Source organism: Arachis ipaensis, chromosome B7 (assembly GCF_059453495.1).
Source record: "Arachis ipaensis isolate K30076 ecotype BB chromosome B7, ASM5945349v1, whole genome shotgun sequence".
In the NCBI taxonomy this organism is placed as follows: Eukaryota; Viridiplantae; Streptophyta; class Magnoliopsida; order Fabales; family Fabaceae; genus Arachis; species Arachis ipaensis.
The window spans coordinates 104,545,862-104,562,252 of NC_142442.1; the positions used below are offsets into that span (position 1 = coordinate 104,545,862).

The 16,391-nt window shown below is 37.1% G+C and overlaps 1 non-coding gene across 1 annotated transcript; it reads right to left on the minus strand.

Moving 5' to 3' along the window:
• Positions 1 to 3,025: 3,025 nt before the first annotated feature.
• On the minus strand, positions 3,026 to 3,133 carry LOC148553601 (small nucleolar RNA R71). The gene has a single exon (XR_015893961.1). It is a non-coding gene; the product is annotated as a small nucleolar RNA R71 (small nucleolar RNA).
• Between the last annotated feature and the right edge of the window lie 13,258 nt (positions 3,134 to 16,391).

Genomic DNA, 16,391 nt, shown 5'->3' on the forward strand with positions numbered 1-16,391 from the left:
GATCTGGGAAGGGATGGCTGTGACGAGTTTCAAACTCGCGAGTGCTGGGCATAGTGACAGACGCAAAAGGATTATTGAATCCTATTCCAGCATGATCGAGAACCGACAGATGATTAGTCGTGCGGTGTCAGCGCATTTTGGACCATTTTCAGTGAGAGGACGGGAAGTAGCCATTGACAACGGTGATGCCCTACATAAAACTTGCCATAGAAAGGAGTATGAAGGATTAGATGAAGACAGTAGGAAAGCAGAGGTTCAGAAGGAACAAAAGCATCTCCATACGCTTATCTGAAATTCTCACCAATGAATTACATAAGTATTTCTATCCTATTTTATATTTTAATTATATTTTAATTATTAAAACTCTATAACCATTTGAATCCGCCTGACTGAGATTTACAAGGTGACCATAGCTTGCTTCATGCCGACAATCTCCGTGGGATCGACCCTTACTCACGTAAGGTTTATTACTTGGACGACCTAGTGCACTTGCTGGTTAGTAGTGCAAAGTTGTGACAAAGAATTAAGATTATGAATGTGCGTATAAAGTTTTTGACGCCGTTACCAAGGAATGAAGTATCACGATTTCGCATACCAAGTTTTTGGCGCCGTTGCCGGGGATTGTTTGAGTTTGGGCAACTGACGGTTCATCTTGTTGCTCAGATTAGGTAATTTTATTTTAATTTTAAGTTTTTGTTTTTATTCTTTTTATTTTCGAAAAAAATTTCAAAAAAAAAAATTTCAAAAATAAATTATCTTCTGGCTTTAGTATTTTTAAGAATGAATTCTAGAGTTTCATCATGATCTGTTGAAGCCTGGCTGGCTGTCAAGCCATGTCTAAATTTTTGGACTGAGGCTTCCACTTATCATGGCAAAAGTCCTTGGACTCTCATCTAATCAGCTGTTGTATGCCTGATTTGTATCTGCTGAAGCTTGGCTGGCCATTGGCCATGTCTAATGTTTTGTACCAGAGCTTTCACTGAAAGCTTGGCTGGCTAGTAAGCCATATCTAATTCCTGGACCGGAGCTTTAGACTAACATTGCATGATTCCTGGAATTCCCATTAAAAATTTTGAAATCCTTATTTTTTTTCCAAATAATTTTTGAAAAATAAAAAAAAATTAATAAAATCATAAAAAAAAACCAACAATTTGATGTTTCTTGTTTGAGTCTTGTGTCAAATTTTAAGTTTGGTGTCAATTGCATATTTAAAATTTGTGCATTTTTTCAAAAACACATGCATATGTTCTTCATGATCTTCAAGTTGTTCTTGACAAGTCTTCTTGTTTGATCTTCATATTTTCTTGTTTTGTGTCTTTTCTTGTTTTTCATATGCATTTTCAATTTCTTAGTGTCTAAACATTAAAAATTTTTAAGTTTGGTGTCTTGCATGTTTGTGCTTTCTTAAAAATTTTCAAAAATAAGTTCTTGGTGTTCATCTTGACATTCAAAGTATTCTTGGTGTTCATCTTGACATTCATAGTGTTCTTGCATGCATCATTTGTTTTGATCCGAAATTTTCATGCATTGAGTCTTTTTGATGTTTTTCTCTCTCATCATTAAAATTCAAAAATAAAAAAAATATATCTTTCCCTTTTCTTCTCATAAAATTTGAATAGTTGAGTTGACTTTTTCAAAAATTTTTAAAATCTAGTTGTTTCTTATGAGTCAAATCAAATTTTTAATTTAAAAATTCTATCTTTTTCAAATCTTTTTCATTTTTTCTTTCATATTTTCGAAAATTTCAAATTGATTTTCAAAAATCTTTTTCTTATTTTTTTTCATAATTTCGAAATCTTTACTAACAATTAATGTGATTGATTCAAAAATTTTAAAGTTCGTTACTTGCCTATTAAGAAAGGTTCAATCTTTAAATTTTAAATTCATATCTTTTAGTTTCTTGTTAGGCAAGTAATCAACTTTAATTTCCAAAATCAAATATTTTTAAATTTCTTTTTCAAATCTTTTTTTCAAAATAAATTTCAATCACTTCTTTTTCAAAATCAATTTCAAAATCTTTTCTAACTTCTTATCTAACTTCTTATCTTTTCAAAATTGATTTTCAAATCTTTTTTTTCAATTAATCTTATCTTGTTTGATTCTTATCTTTTTCAAAACTACCTAACTAATTCTCTCGCTCTAATTTTCAAAAATCACCTTCCTCTTTTTCAAATTTCCTTTTTAATTAACTAATTGTTTTAAATTTTAATTTAATTTAATTTCATTTTTTTAAAAAAACTTTCAAATTTTAACTTCAAATTTTAAATTTAAAACAAAAATATTTTTTATTTTATTTTATTTAATTTTCGAATTCTTCCTTCTCTCATCTCCTTCTAATTATTTATTTATCTACTAACACTTCTCTTCTTCTTAAAAATTCGAACCCTCTCCCTCTTTCTGTGTTCGAATTTCTTTTCTTCTTCTACTCACATAAAGGAATCTCTATACTGTGACATAGAGGATTCCTCTTCTTTTCTGTTTTCTTCTTTTTCATATGAGTAGGAACAAGGATAAGAACATTCTTGTTGAAGCTGATCTTGAACCTGAAAGGACTCTGAAGAGGAAGCTAAGGGAAGCTAAAGCACAACTCTCTGGAGAAAATCTGACAGAAATTTTCGAAAAAGAAGGAGACATGGCCGAACCCAACAACAATGCAATGAAGATGCTTGGTGACTTCACTACACCAAATTCCAACTTACATGGAAGAAGCATCTCAATCCCTGCCATTGGAGTAAAAAATTTTGAGCTAAAGCCTCAATTAGTTTCTCTGATGCAACAGAATTGCAAGTTTCATGGACTTCCATCAGAAGATCCTTTTCAGTTCTTAACTAAATTCTTGCAGATCTGTGATACTGTTAAGACCAATGGGGTTGATCCCGAGGTCTACAGGCTTATGCTTTTCCCGTTTGCTGTAAGAGACGGAGCTAGAATATGGTTGGACTCTCAACCTAAAGATAGCCTGAACTCTTGGGATAAGCTGGTCACGACTTTCTTAGCCAAGTTTTTTCCTCCTCAAAAGCTTAGCAAGCTTAGAGTAGATGCTCAAACCTTCAAACAGAAAGAAGGTGAACCCCTCTATGAAGCTTGAGAGAGATACAAGAAACTGACCAAAAAGTGTCCTTCTGACATGCTTTCAGAATGGACCATCCTGGATATATTCTATGATGGTCTGTCTAAATTATCTAAGATGTCATTGGACCATTTTGCAGGTGGATCCATTCACCTAAAGAAAACTCCTATAGAAGCTCAGGAACTCATTGACATGGTTACAAATATCCAGTTCAAGTACACTTCTGAAAAGAATCCTGTGAGTAATGGGACGCCTCCGAGGAAGGGAGTTCTTGAAATTGATACTCTGAATGCCATATTGGCTCAGAATAAAATATTGACTCAGCAAGTCAAAATGATTTCTCGGAGTCTGAATGGATTGCAAGCTGCATCCAACAGTATTAAAGAGGCATCTTCTAAAGAAGAATCTTATGATCCTAAGAACCCTGCAATAGTAGAGGTGAATTACATGGGTGAACCCTATGGAAACACCTATAATCCCTCTGGAGAAATCATCCAAATTTCTCATGGAAGGATCAACAAAAGCCTCAACATGGCTTTAATAATGGTGGAAGAAATAGGTTTAACAATAGCAAGCCTTTTCCATCATCCACTCAGCAACAGACAGAGAATTCTGAGCAGAATCCATCTAGCTTAGTAAATATAGTCTCTGATCTATCTAAGGTCACTCTAAGTTTCATGAATGAAACAAGGTCCTCCATTAGAAATTTGGAGGCACAAGTGGGCCAGCTGAGTAAAAGGGTCACTGAAACTCCTCCTAGTACCCTCCCAAGCAATACAGAAGAGAATCCAAAAAGAGAGTGCAAGGCCATAACCTTACTTGGTGTGGCCGAACCCAGAGAGGAGGAGAAGAACATGAATCCTAGTGAGGAAGACCTCCTGGGACGTTTATTGACCTATAAGGAGTTTCCCTTTGAGGAACCAAAAGAATCTGAGGCTCATCTAGAGACCATAGAGATTCCATTGAACCTCCTTTTGCCCTTCATGAGCTCTGATGAGTATTCATCCTCTGAAGAGGATGAAGACATTACTAAAGAGCAAATTGCTAAATACCTTGGTGCAATCATGAAGTTGAATGCCAAATTATTTGGTAATGAGACTTGGGAAGATGAACCTCCCTTGCTCACCAATGAACTGAATGCATTGGATAGGTAGAAATTACCTCAAAAGAAACAGGATCCTGGTGAATTCCTAATTCCCTGTAACATAGGCACTATGACCTTTGAGAAGGCTCTGTGTGACCTGGGGTCAAGAATAAACTTAATGCCACTCTCTGTAATGGAAAAACTTGGGATCTTTGAGGTACAAGCTGCTAGAATCTCATTAGAGATGGCAGACAACTCAAGAAAAGAGGCTTATGGACTAGTAGAGGACGTGCTAGTAAAGGTTGAAGGCCTTTACATCCCTGCTAATTTCATAATCCTAGACACTGAGAAGGATGAGGATGAATCCATCATCCTTGGAAGACCCTTCCTAGCCACAGCAAAAGCTGTGATTGATGTGGACAGAGGAGAGTTGGTCCTTCAACTGAAGAAGGACAACCTAGTGTTTAAAAGTAAAAGTTCTCCTTCTGTAACCATGGAGAGGAAGCATGAAAAGCTTCTCCCACTGCAGAGTCAACCAAAGCCCCCACAGTCAAACTCTAAGTTTGGTGTTGGGAGGCCACAACCAAACTCTAAGTTTGGTGTTAAACCCCTACATTCAAACTCTAAGTTTGGTGTTGGAAGGTCCCAACAATGCTCTGAACATCTGTAAGGCTCCATAAGAGCTCACTGTCAAGCTATTGACATTAAAGAAGCACTTGTTAGGAGGCAACGCAATGTTACTTAATTATATCTATTTATTTTCTATTGTTATTTTATGTTTTTTTTAGGTTGTTGATCATGTGGAGTCACAAAAACTATTGAAAAATCAAAAACAGAATGAAAAACAGCATTAAAAACAGCTCACCCTGGAGGAAGAACTTACTGGCGTTTAAACGCTAGTAAGAAGTATCAAACTGGCGTTTAACGCCAGAAAGAAGCATCAAGCTGGCGTTAAACGCCAGAAACAAGCACCAAGCTGGTGTTTAACGCCAGAAATAAGCATCAACCTGGCGTTAAACGCCAGAAACAGGCTATATTTGGGTGTTTAACGCCAAAAACAGGCAGCAGTCTGGCGTTAAACGCCAGTATTGCATACAAAGGGCGTTTTGCACGCCTAATTGGAGCAGGGATGCTAAGTCCTTGACCCCACTGGATATGTAGACCCCACAGGATCCCCACCAATCTCCAAAATTCAAACTCTTTTCCCTCCCAAACCTAACCCTAATGGCCGAATCCTAAACCTCCCCTCACTCCTATATAAACCCCTCACTCCTTCTTCTTTTTTACCCAACACAACCCTTTCTTCTTCCCCTTGGCCGAATACACACCTCTCTCCCTCTCCTCCATTTTTATTCTTCTTCTCCTTTTTCTTTCTTTTTTTGCTCGGGGACGAGCAAACATTTTAAGTTTGGTGTGGTAAAAGTGTTGCTTTTTATTTTTCCATAACCATTTATGACACCTAAGGCCAGAGAAACCTCTAGAAAGAGGAAAGGGAAGGCAAAAGCTTCCACCTCTGAGTTTTGGGAGATGGAGAGATTCATCTCAAAAGCTCATCACTAAGAAAAGGATGGAGCAAACAAGAGAGCCCACTTATGGACCTCAACAAGAGTATGAAGAAATTCCTCACCATGAAATCCCTGAGATGCTTCAAGGGATGCACTTCCCTCCATAAAACTATTGGGAGCAAATCAACACTTCCCTAGGAGAATTAAGTCCCAACATGGGACAACTAAGGATGGAGCACCAAGAGCACTCCATCATCCTCCATGAGATTAGAGAAGATCAAAGAGCTATGAGGGAGGAGCAACAAAGACAAGGAAGAGACATAGAGGAGCTCAAGAGCATCATTGGTTCTTCAAGAAGAGGAAGACGCCACCCTCACTAAGGTGGACCCATTCCTTAATCTCCTTGTTCTTATTTTCCTATTTTTTGTTTACTATGCTTTATGTTTATTTATGTTTGTGTCTTTATTACATGATCATTAGTGTTTAAGTGTCTATGTCTTAAAGCTATGAATGTCCTATGAATCCATCACCTCTCTTAATTGAAAACTGTTATAAAAACAAAATAACAAGAAGTACATAGTTTTGAATTCATCCTTGAAACTAGTTTAATTATTTTGATGTGGTGACAATACTTTTTGTTTTCTGAATGAATGCTTGAACAGTGCATATGTCTTTTGATATTGTGGTTTATGAATGTTAAATATGTTGGCTCCTGAAAGAATGATGAAAAAGGAGAAATCTTATTGATAATCTGAAAAATCATAAAATTGATTCTTGAAGCAAGAAAAAGCAGTGAATACAAAAGCTTGCGAAAAAAAAAAGAGAAAAGAAAAATGGCAAAAAAAAGAAAGAAAAAGAAAAAGCAAGCAGAAAAAGCCAAAAGCTCTTTAAACCAAAAGGCAAGAGCAAAAAGCCAATAGCCCTTAAAACCAAAAGGCAAGGGTGATAAAAAGGATCCAAGGCTTTGAGCATCAGTGGATAGGAGGGCCTAAAGGAATAAAATCCTGGCCTAAGCGGCTAAACCAAGCTGTCCCTAACCATGTGCTTGTGGCGTGAAGGTGTCAAGTGAAAACTTGAGACTGAGCAGTTAAAGTCGAGGTCCAAAGCAAAAAAAGAGTGTGCTTAAGAACCCTGGACACCTCTAAGTGGGGACTCTAGCAAAGCTGAGTCACAATCTGAAAAGGTTCACCCAGTTATGTGTCTGTGGCATTTATGTATCCGGTGGTAATACTGGAAAACAAAGTGCTTAGGACCACGGCCAAGACTCATAAAGTAGCTGTGTTCAACAATCAACATACTGAACTAGGAGAATCAATAACACTATCTAAATTCTAAGTTCCTATAGATGCCAATCATTCTGAACTTCAATGGATAAAGTGAGATGCCAAAACTATTCAAGAGACAAAAAGCTAATAGTCCCGCTCATCTGATTGGAGCTAAGTTTCATTGATATTTTGGAATTTATAGTATATTCTCTTCTTTTTATCCTATTTTGATTTTCAGTTGCTTGGGGACAAGCAACAATTTAAGTTTGGTATTGTGATGAGCGGATAATTTATACGCTTTTTGACATTCTTTTTACATAGTTTTTAGTATGATTTAGTTAGTTTTTAATATATTTTTATTAGTTTTTAAATAAAAATCATATTTCTGGACTTTACTATGAGTTTGTGTGTTTTTCTGTGATTTCAGGTATTTTCTGGCTAAAATTGAGAGACTTGAGCAAAAATCAGATTCAGAGGCTGAAGAAGGACTGCAGATGCTGCTGGATTCTGTCCTCCCTGCACTCAAAGTGGATTTTCTGGAGCTACAAGAGTCCACATGGCACGCTCTCAATTGCGTTGGAAAGTAGACATCCAGGGCTTTCCATCAATATATAATAGTCCATACTTTGCCCAAGTTTAGACGACGTAAACTGGTGTTCAACGCCAGTTCTCTGCCCTATTCTGGAGTTAAACGCTAGAAATAGGTTGCAAAGCAGAGTTAAAAGCCAGAAACAAGTTACAAACTGGCTTTCAATACCAAGGAAGACCTCTACACGTGAAAGCTTCAATGCTCAGCCCAAGCACACACCATGTGGGCCCAGAAGTGGATTTCTGCATCATTTACTTATTTCTGTAACCCTAGTTACTAGTTTAGTATAAATAGAACTTTTTACTATTGTGTTATGAGCTTTTTGATCATGTTTTGATGATTGAACCCTCTTTGGGAGGCTGACTATTTGGCCATGCCTAGACCATTATCACTTATGTATTTTCAACGGTAGAGTTTCTACACGCCATAGATTAAGGTGTGGAGCTCTGCTGTTCTTCATGAATTAATGCAAAGTACTATTGTTTTTCTATTCAACTCAAGCCTATTTCCTATCTAAGATATTCATTCGCACACAAGAACATGACGAATGTGATGATTATGTGACTCTCATCATCATTCTCACTTATGAACGCGTGCCTGACAAAAACATCCATTCTACATGTAAACAAGCTTGAATGTGTATCTCTTAGCCTCTTGATCTGAGATCAGAGTCTTCGTGGTATTGGCTAGAATTATTGGCGGCCATTCTTGAGATCCAGAAAGTCTAAACCTTACTTGTGGTATTCCGAGTAGGATCTGGGAAGGGATGGCTGTGACGAGCTTCAAACTCGCGAGTGTTGGGCGTAATGACAGACGCAAAAGGATTACTGAATCCTATTCCAGCATGATCGAGAACCGACAGATGATTAGCCGTGCGGTGACAGCGCATTTTGGACCATTTTCACTGAGAGGACGGGAAGTAGCCATTGACAACGGTGATGCCCTACATAAAGCTTGCCATAGAAAGGAGTATGAAGGATTGGATGAAGACAGTAGGAAAGCAGAGGTTCAGAAGGAACAAAAGCATCTCCATACGCGTATCTGAAATTCTCACCAATAAATTACATAAGTATTTCTATCCTATTTTATATTTTAATTATAATTTAATTATTAAAACTCTATAACCATTTGAATCTGCCTGACTGAGATTTACAAGGTGACCATAGCTTGCTTCAAGCCGACAATCTCCTTGGGATCGACCCTTACTCACGTAAGGTTTATTACTTGGACGACCCAGTGCACTTGCTGGTTAGTTGTGCAAAGTTGTGACAAAGAATTAAGATTATGAACGTGCGTATAAAGTTTTTGACGCCGTTACCAAGGAATGAACAATCACGATTTTGCATACCAGGCAACAAAAGGTCAGTTCACAGCAAATGGGCACAGAGCAAAGCCTTACTTAAGAGGACAATGGGACAAGGAAAAGGAGATTCAAAATCTAAATTGATCAAAGAATGAAAGATGTCAAGCTAGTGACAATAAAGAAGCGCTTGTTGGGAGGCAACCCAACCTGAGGTAGTTTTTTTTTCGTAGCTATTTCAATAAAAAGGTTAATTAGTTTCATCTGTATTGCAATAAGCTAAGTTTGGTGTTGCATGATGAACGAGTTTTGCTCGATGGTCTAGAATTTCTCTTCTAGAAATAAAAACTTCGTTGTAAGCATAGTTCTAAACCAACAAACAATTCCCACATCAAAAATTTTGGTTGTCACAATTAACAAACCCCAAATAAGAATTAACCGGAGTATTTTGGACTCCGAGTCGTCTCACAAGGAATTGCAATGAAGTGGTCAATTATTGGCTATGAATGATGTAAGGGGGTTTTGGTTGATTAAATGGGTAATAAAATAAATGACAAGAAAAATAAAGAGAGCAATTAATAAAGAGAGAGACATTCATGGCAAAGATTGAGATCGTAGGCTTTCTATCCTAGTCATGCAATGATTAATTCATCTTATTCAGTCAACTCCAACAAATAGGGAGAAAGTCAAACAAGATTAATCAATCATACCACAATAATAACAAGAATTTATCTTATTACGTCATCTCCAACATTGGAAGAAGGTATCATATTATCTTCCATGAGAGAAAGTCTAACAAGACTAGCTAATCTCAATCCCAAAGTCTTAATCAACTCACTAATTAAATTAGCAAAAGATTAGTGTCAATGGAAACAATATTAGCTAACAACTCTAGATCACCAACATGAGTTGGGTTTTCATGACTCAAGATTGCCTAATTACTCTCTTCAAGCCAAGAATGCTCAAAAATCTACTCTAAGGCCCAACCAAGCATTTTGTCAAACACTTGGTGGGTATAAATGGAAAGCATAGCAAAATAGCAAGGAAAGTAAATCCACACTACTCAATTGCAAGGAGTTAAACAACAACAATTCAAATCAACAATAAAGGAACATGAATCATAAATTGCATTAATCATAAACCAAATCCAACATGAGTTCATCATCACAAAAGGTAGCAAAAAGGGAAATTAACACATGATAATCAAGTAGTAGGAGCAAGAGATCAAAAAGGAAACAAGATGAAAACATGAAATCAAAGCTAGATTTAAGATGAAATTAAACTATCCTAACCTAATTCTAGAGAGAAGAGGGAGCTTCTCTCTCTAGAAACTATACTACAAGATGCTAAACCTACAACTAATTGCTCCCCCCTTGCCCAAGCTTGAATTCTACATCAAATAGCATCAGAAATGGGTTGGATTGGGCCCAAAATGAACTGCAAAATCGCTGGGGGCGATTTCATTAAAGTGGACCCACGGCAGAATCGGTGCGCTCGCGTACATGGCTGGTGCACCCCCCTGAGCGTGAAATAACATATGGCAAATTTTCTATCATTTCGAAGCCCCGGATGTTAGCTTTCCAACGCAACTGAAACCGTCTCATTTGGACCTCTGTAGCTCAAGTTATGGTCGATTGAGTGCAAAGAGGTCAGGCTTGACAGCTTTACGGTTCCTTCATTTCTTCATGAGTTCTCCCACTTTGCATGCTTTTTCTTCATTCCTTCCATGCAATACTTGCCTTATGATCCTGAAATCACTCAACAAACGCATTAAGGCATCGAATGGAATTAAAGTGAATTAAAATTACCAATTTTAGGGCCTAAAAAGCATGTTTTTACACTTAAGCACAAATCGAGGGAGAATTACAAAACCATGCTATTTCATTCAATAAATGTGGGTAAAGGTGATAAAATCCCCCAAATTAAGCACAAGATAAACCACAAAATCGGGGTTTATCAAATCTCCCCACACTTAAACTAAGTATGTCCTCATGCTAAAATTAAGAAAGAAGCAAGGGGTATCACATTTATTCAATGCAAACTAACTATATGCAATCTATCTACGTGAATGCATCCACTTGGTCAAAACAAGTCAATTTCCAAGAAAACATATTTAAGTACAAGGATTAAAGTCATAGCAATCAAATCAAACCCACAATTGAATTGAATTATTAAAAAGATTTTCCAAACTTGCAAGAAAAGATGATTATGGGTGGAAACATGTAATTGAGCAATCGAACCCTCACCGGATGTGTATCCGCTCTAGTCACTCAAGTGTATGGGGTTGATTCACTCAATTCTCCCCTAATCATGCTTTCCAAGATTTGTTTTTCATCTAACAATCAACAATTATTTCATGCATGCATACAAATATCATGAGGGCTTTCCCATGGGTTGTAATGGGGCTAGGGTCAAGGTAGGATGCATATGGTCAAGTGAGCTTGAAATTCGAATCTTTGATTAACTTAAACTTCCCACCTAACCTATGACAACCTATACAATTCTAAATAAACCTAACTACCCATTCTTCACTTTTTCACACACTCATGCATTCTCTTTTCTGATCACCACCCATATGCATTGACTTTTATTGAACCTTGTTTTGGGGCATTTTGTCCCCTTTTTATTGTAATTCTTTTTCTTTCTTTTCTATATATTTTCTTTTTTTTCTTCTTATATATATATATATTTTTTTTTTCTTTTTTTTCAAAGTAAAATATATACAAGAGTATCAATGCATATGGTTTACACATGATTAATACATGAGTATGTACCCAAGTCCTAAGATTCTCAACACAATTACAAAAACATACTTTTAACTCTACCCAATGTTCCCAACTCTCCCAAAATCAAATGATAAACACTCTCACTAGCCTAAGCTAATCAAAGATCCAAACAAGGGACATTTATTGTTTTTCACTTAAGCTTGTAATGTGTTACAATTAAGAACAAATGGGTTAAGCATAGGCTCAAGATTGGCTAACAATGGAAGATAAAAGGTAGGCTATTTGGGTAAGTAAGCTATTTGAACAATGGCCTCAATCATATAAATGCATGTATACACAAAATAATGGACATATAGAATTAAACAAATCAAAGATTACAATCATAGGAAGAGAATAATGCACACAAGAATGAAAATAAGTGGTTATATGATGTAACCACACAATTAAGGCTTAAAACTTACATGCTTGTGTTCTCAGCTCAAGACATGATCCACAAAGTATATAATTCAAGCAAGTTCTAAAAAAATTTTTTTCAATTAATTGGGGTGGTGTGCCCTATAGATAAAATCCTTGGAAAATATCATGATTTTGACTAAGCTTAATATATACATATGAAAAATAAGAAAATGCAACTAAAAATCCTAAAATGAAATGCAAAAGTGTTGGGATTAGAAACTTGTCACCCAAAAATGCCGAGCGGTCGGACGACCTCCCCACACTTAAAAGTTTGCACCGTCCTCGGTGCACTCAAAGATGAGCAAGGGGGTACGGCGACTTTCCAAGTTGCTACCTTCAGTTGGTAGGTAAACCGATGCTGCGTGTTCTTCTCTCGCTTCCATTTTTGCTTATGATGACTCATCCTGAATATAGAAAACAGGAGATAATAAGACAAGTAAATGCACAAGCAAGGAAGCATGGATTGTTGAAATGAGGTAAATCACTAGAATTGAATGAGTGAATTGGTTTGACAATAATGAAAAATAGTTGTATGGGTTCTAACTTGCATGCGGTTTAGAACTCACACTCTAGTATTTAAAAATCATGTCACAATTATACAAAATAAAACATGCACTTCACTCATTCTAGTGTGCTTGAGATACTTTAAAAGACTTGTAGGATAAAACAACCCAACAAGTAGTGAAGAAGCATAAAAGCATTCAAGCAAAAAATCAAGCGATTCTGAAATTGGATAATGCATGAACATTGATTGATGTGTAGGTAGACTTAGTGAACAAAATGGTATATGAAACTCACACAACAATCAATGACAGATGTTGAAGTTGTTGCAACACCTAAGTGACATAGAGGTGAAACACATGGATGCTATGGAACTTAGGAAAAGGATGTAGAAGTAAAACAAAATCAATCACATAGAAAGCATGGTCCACAAAGCTTGAAAAGCTCAAAAATACGTCACTAGGTAAGCTTTCGATCCAATTTCACAATTCCACAATCTCAATGCATGAAATAGGTGATGATCAATTACAACAAGCATCCTAAAAAAAATGCATTGATAATGTACAATTGCCTAACAATAGATGATGAATGCATGGTGGCCAAAACATGCAATTCAAAGAGGTAAGATGCATGAAGGCAATGTAACAAGTACTTGGTATTCAAAAGTGTTAAACATGAAAAATTCCAAACCAAGTAATAAATTGCAACCTCAACAAAGGAATCCAACAATGACAATAACGACAATGATGTTAAACTAACATCCCATTAGTAATAAGCAGCAGTAAATGGTAAACAAGATTAGTAATCCAACACTTATAATGGAAAACAAAAATTAAACTAACTAACTAACTAAAAGAAATGGTGCTACATGATGCTTGGTAGTGTTGGATGATGTTTTAAGAGTGGAAAAGAAAAGAGAAGAAGGAACGAAATGGAAAGAGGAGAAGAAAAGAAGATGAGTGAAACAGGGCAATCCACGCGTGCGCGTCATGTACGCGTAAACGTGGATTGACGAAATGAAAGCGACGCGTACGCGTGCAGTGCGCATACGCGTGCATGGCGAAGCAGAGAGTCGGCGCGGACGCACAAGGTACGCGTTCGCGTGCCTTTGGGTACAGAGTTGGCACACTTCAAGCACAACTCTCGGGTGAATGTATGGGAAGTGGAAAAATTCAATCCACGCACACGCGTACATGGCGCGTCTGCATGGATGGCCGAAATTGCTTTATTCACGCGTACGCGTGTAGTGCGCGTGTGCGTGGGTGGTGCTCTGTTTTTCAAAATTTTTCTATGTTTTTGCACCAAACCAAGCATTCCAAACCTCCAAACGACTATCAAAACATCATAAAACCTTATTTAACCTACTATACTTCCAATTAAACTCAACTAATCAAACAAAACATGAAATTAAACTTATTTTACCAATATGTACAAAAGGGAAAAAAGAAAGAGTTTACCATGGTGGGGTGTCTCCCACCTAGAACTTTTGTTTATTGTTCTTAAGTTGGACTTATGGGGAGCTCTTCATCAAGGTGGCTGGTGCTTGAATCCATCCTTGAACATCTACCAATGCTTGGACTTCAATTGTGCTTCATCATTCAAAGTTAATAACTCCAAGCTTTGATGGAGTTCTTCACAAATCATGGGCTCCCAAAGTTGATCTTCCTTGTGCGATCCGGGATCCCACACTTTGTTTTCACACCCGTCTTTGAGTTGATCATGGTGGTTTCCTCTGGGTGGCAAGAGAGATGAATTTTCATAAAAGCACGAATTTTTTCTCCTAGACCCATCTAATTGAGCACTAGTCCAACCTTTACTCCATGAAACTTCAACCATAATGAGCCTTGATTTGCAACGCCAACCACGAAACATCTTTCTTTTACGCTTCATCCCATAAAGCATCCTAAGTTGACCATCCGTTTCAAGCAAGCCATATTCGAGTGGGATAATAAAGATAATAGAAATGAGTTTCATCCACTCAAATGAAGGTGTAGATGGCAACCTAGGCAAAGGTGATTCCAAGGGTCTTGACAAGGCGTATTCAATTCCCATCCTTCTTTTTCTAAGGACTTCCACCTCTTCACAAGATCTCTTAATTTCAATCCCTTGTTCAACAATTTTATCCAACCCTTTTTCCCTTACTCAAATCATAAATGGGAGGATGAGAGACATTTACCTCCACATTACTTTCCATCTCATCGGGAAAAAGTTCTTCATGCTCAAAGGATTCTTCACCACTAAGACTTGATGCTTGATCTTCATCACCAAGGGGACTCAATTCTTGCTATATCCTATCCGATACTTCATAAGGGATATGCCTTGGAGGTTGTGCATATTCCTCCTTAGCATCAAATTCAATCATCTTGAAGGGGTTATCTTCAATCCTAGATTCCCAAGGTGGTTCCGCAACTCCTAAGTCTTCAACTACTTCTTCCTCTTGTTCAATAATCTCTACCTCCTCCTCTTGTTGCATTTCTTGCTTTAACTCCTCTTCTTCTCCTTGGAGCTTCAAGTTCATTCCCTCACTAAGCTTCTTCGTTGTTTCTCCACATTCCACAATGGAAGTGCCTTGATCGCATAGGCTTAGGCGGGATGAGACTATGTTGATAATGACTTCTACCATGATGGCCATTTTTGCTCTTAACTCTTCAAAATTCTTTTCATCTTCCTCGTGTTGCCTTAAGATATGGGATTCAAGATCCCTTAATTCTAGCATAGAGGCTTCATCGGGAGGTGATGGTAGAAGAGAAGGTTCATTGTTTAGGGGAAAGGTATTATAGTTGGAAGGTGGTTCTTCTTGGTAGAATTGTGGTGGAAAGTAGAGTTCATCTTGTGGTTGAAAATTTGCATGCGTTGGAGGTGGTTCTACTTGGTAATAGTATGGAGGGGGTGGCTCTTGAAAATGTTGATGTTGGAGTGGTGGTGGCTCCATGTGTGGTTCATATGGCTCATATGATTGTTGGTATGGTGGGTATGGATTAGGGTCATATGAAGATGGTTGGTGAAAGGTGGCGTGTGAGTATGGTTGATGGCTATGTTGAGGATATGGCTCATAGGTATATGGTGGTGGTTCTTGGAAGTCACAAGGGGATTCACCATAACCATTGGATTGGTATGCATCATAGATGGCTCCTCTTCATAGTGCATTGGTGGAGGTTGTTGCCATGAGGATTGATCATATGCATATGGCTCCTCCCACCTTTGATCATCCCATCCTTGATACACATCCTCATTGAAGTTCCCATTTCCTACAACATAGTTGAAATCACACTCGTAGCCAAAGTGAGAATTCATAGTGAAAAGTGAAAATAAGAAATAAGAGCTAACAAGAAATAATGAAACAAAGTCCTAAAACTAGCAAAAACTAACAAGCAATCCAAAAATCAAGCTATTCACAATATTCACATATATACAATAACCAATAACATAACACCATTGCAACTCCCCGGCAACGGCGCCATTTTGATGAACGAGTTTTGCTCGATGGTCTAGAATTTCTCTTCTAGAAATAAGAACTTCGTTGTAAGCATAGTTCTAAACCAACAAACAATTCCCACATCAAAAATTTTGGTTGTCACAATTAACAAACCCCAAATAAGAATTAACTGGAGTATTTTGGACTCCGGGTCGTCTCACAAGGAATTGCAATGAAGTGGTCAATTATTGGCTATGAATGATGTAAGGGGGGTTTGGTTGATTAAAGGGGCAATAAAATAAATGACAAGAAAAATAAAGAAAGCAATTAATAAAGAGAGAGACATTCATGGCAAAGATTGATATCATAGGCTTTCTATCCTAGTCATGCAATGATTAATTCATCTTATTCAGTCAACTCCAACAAATAGGGAGAAAGTCAAACAAGATTAATCAATCATACAACAATAATAACTAGAAT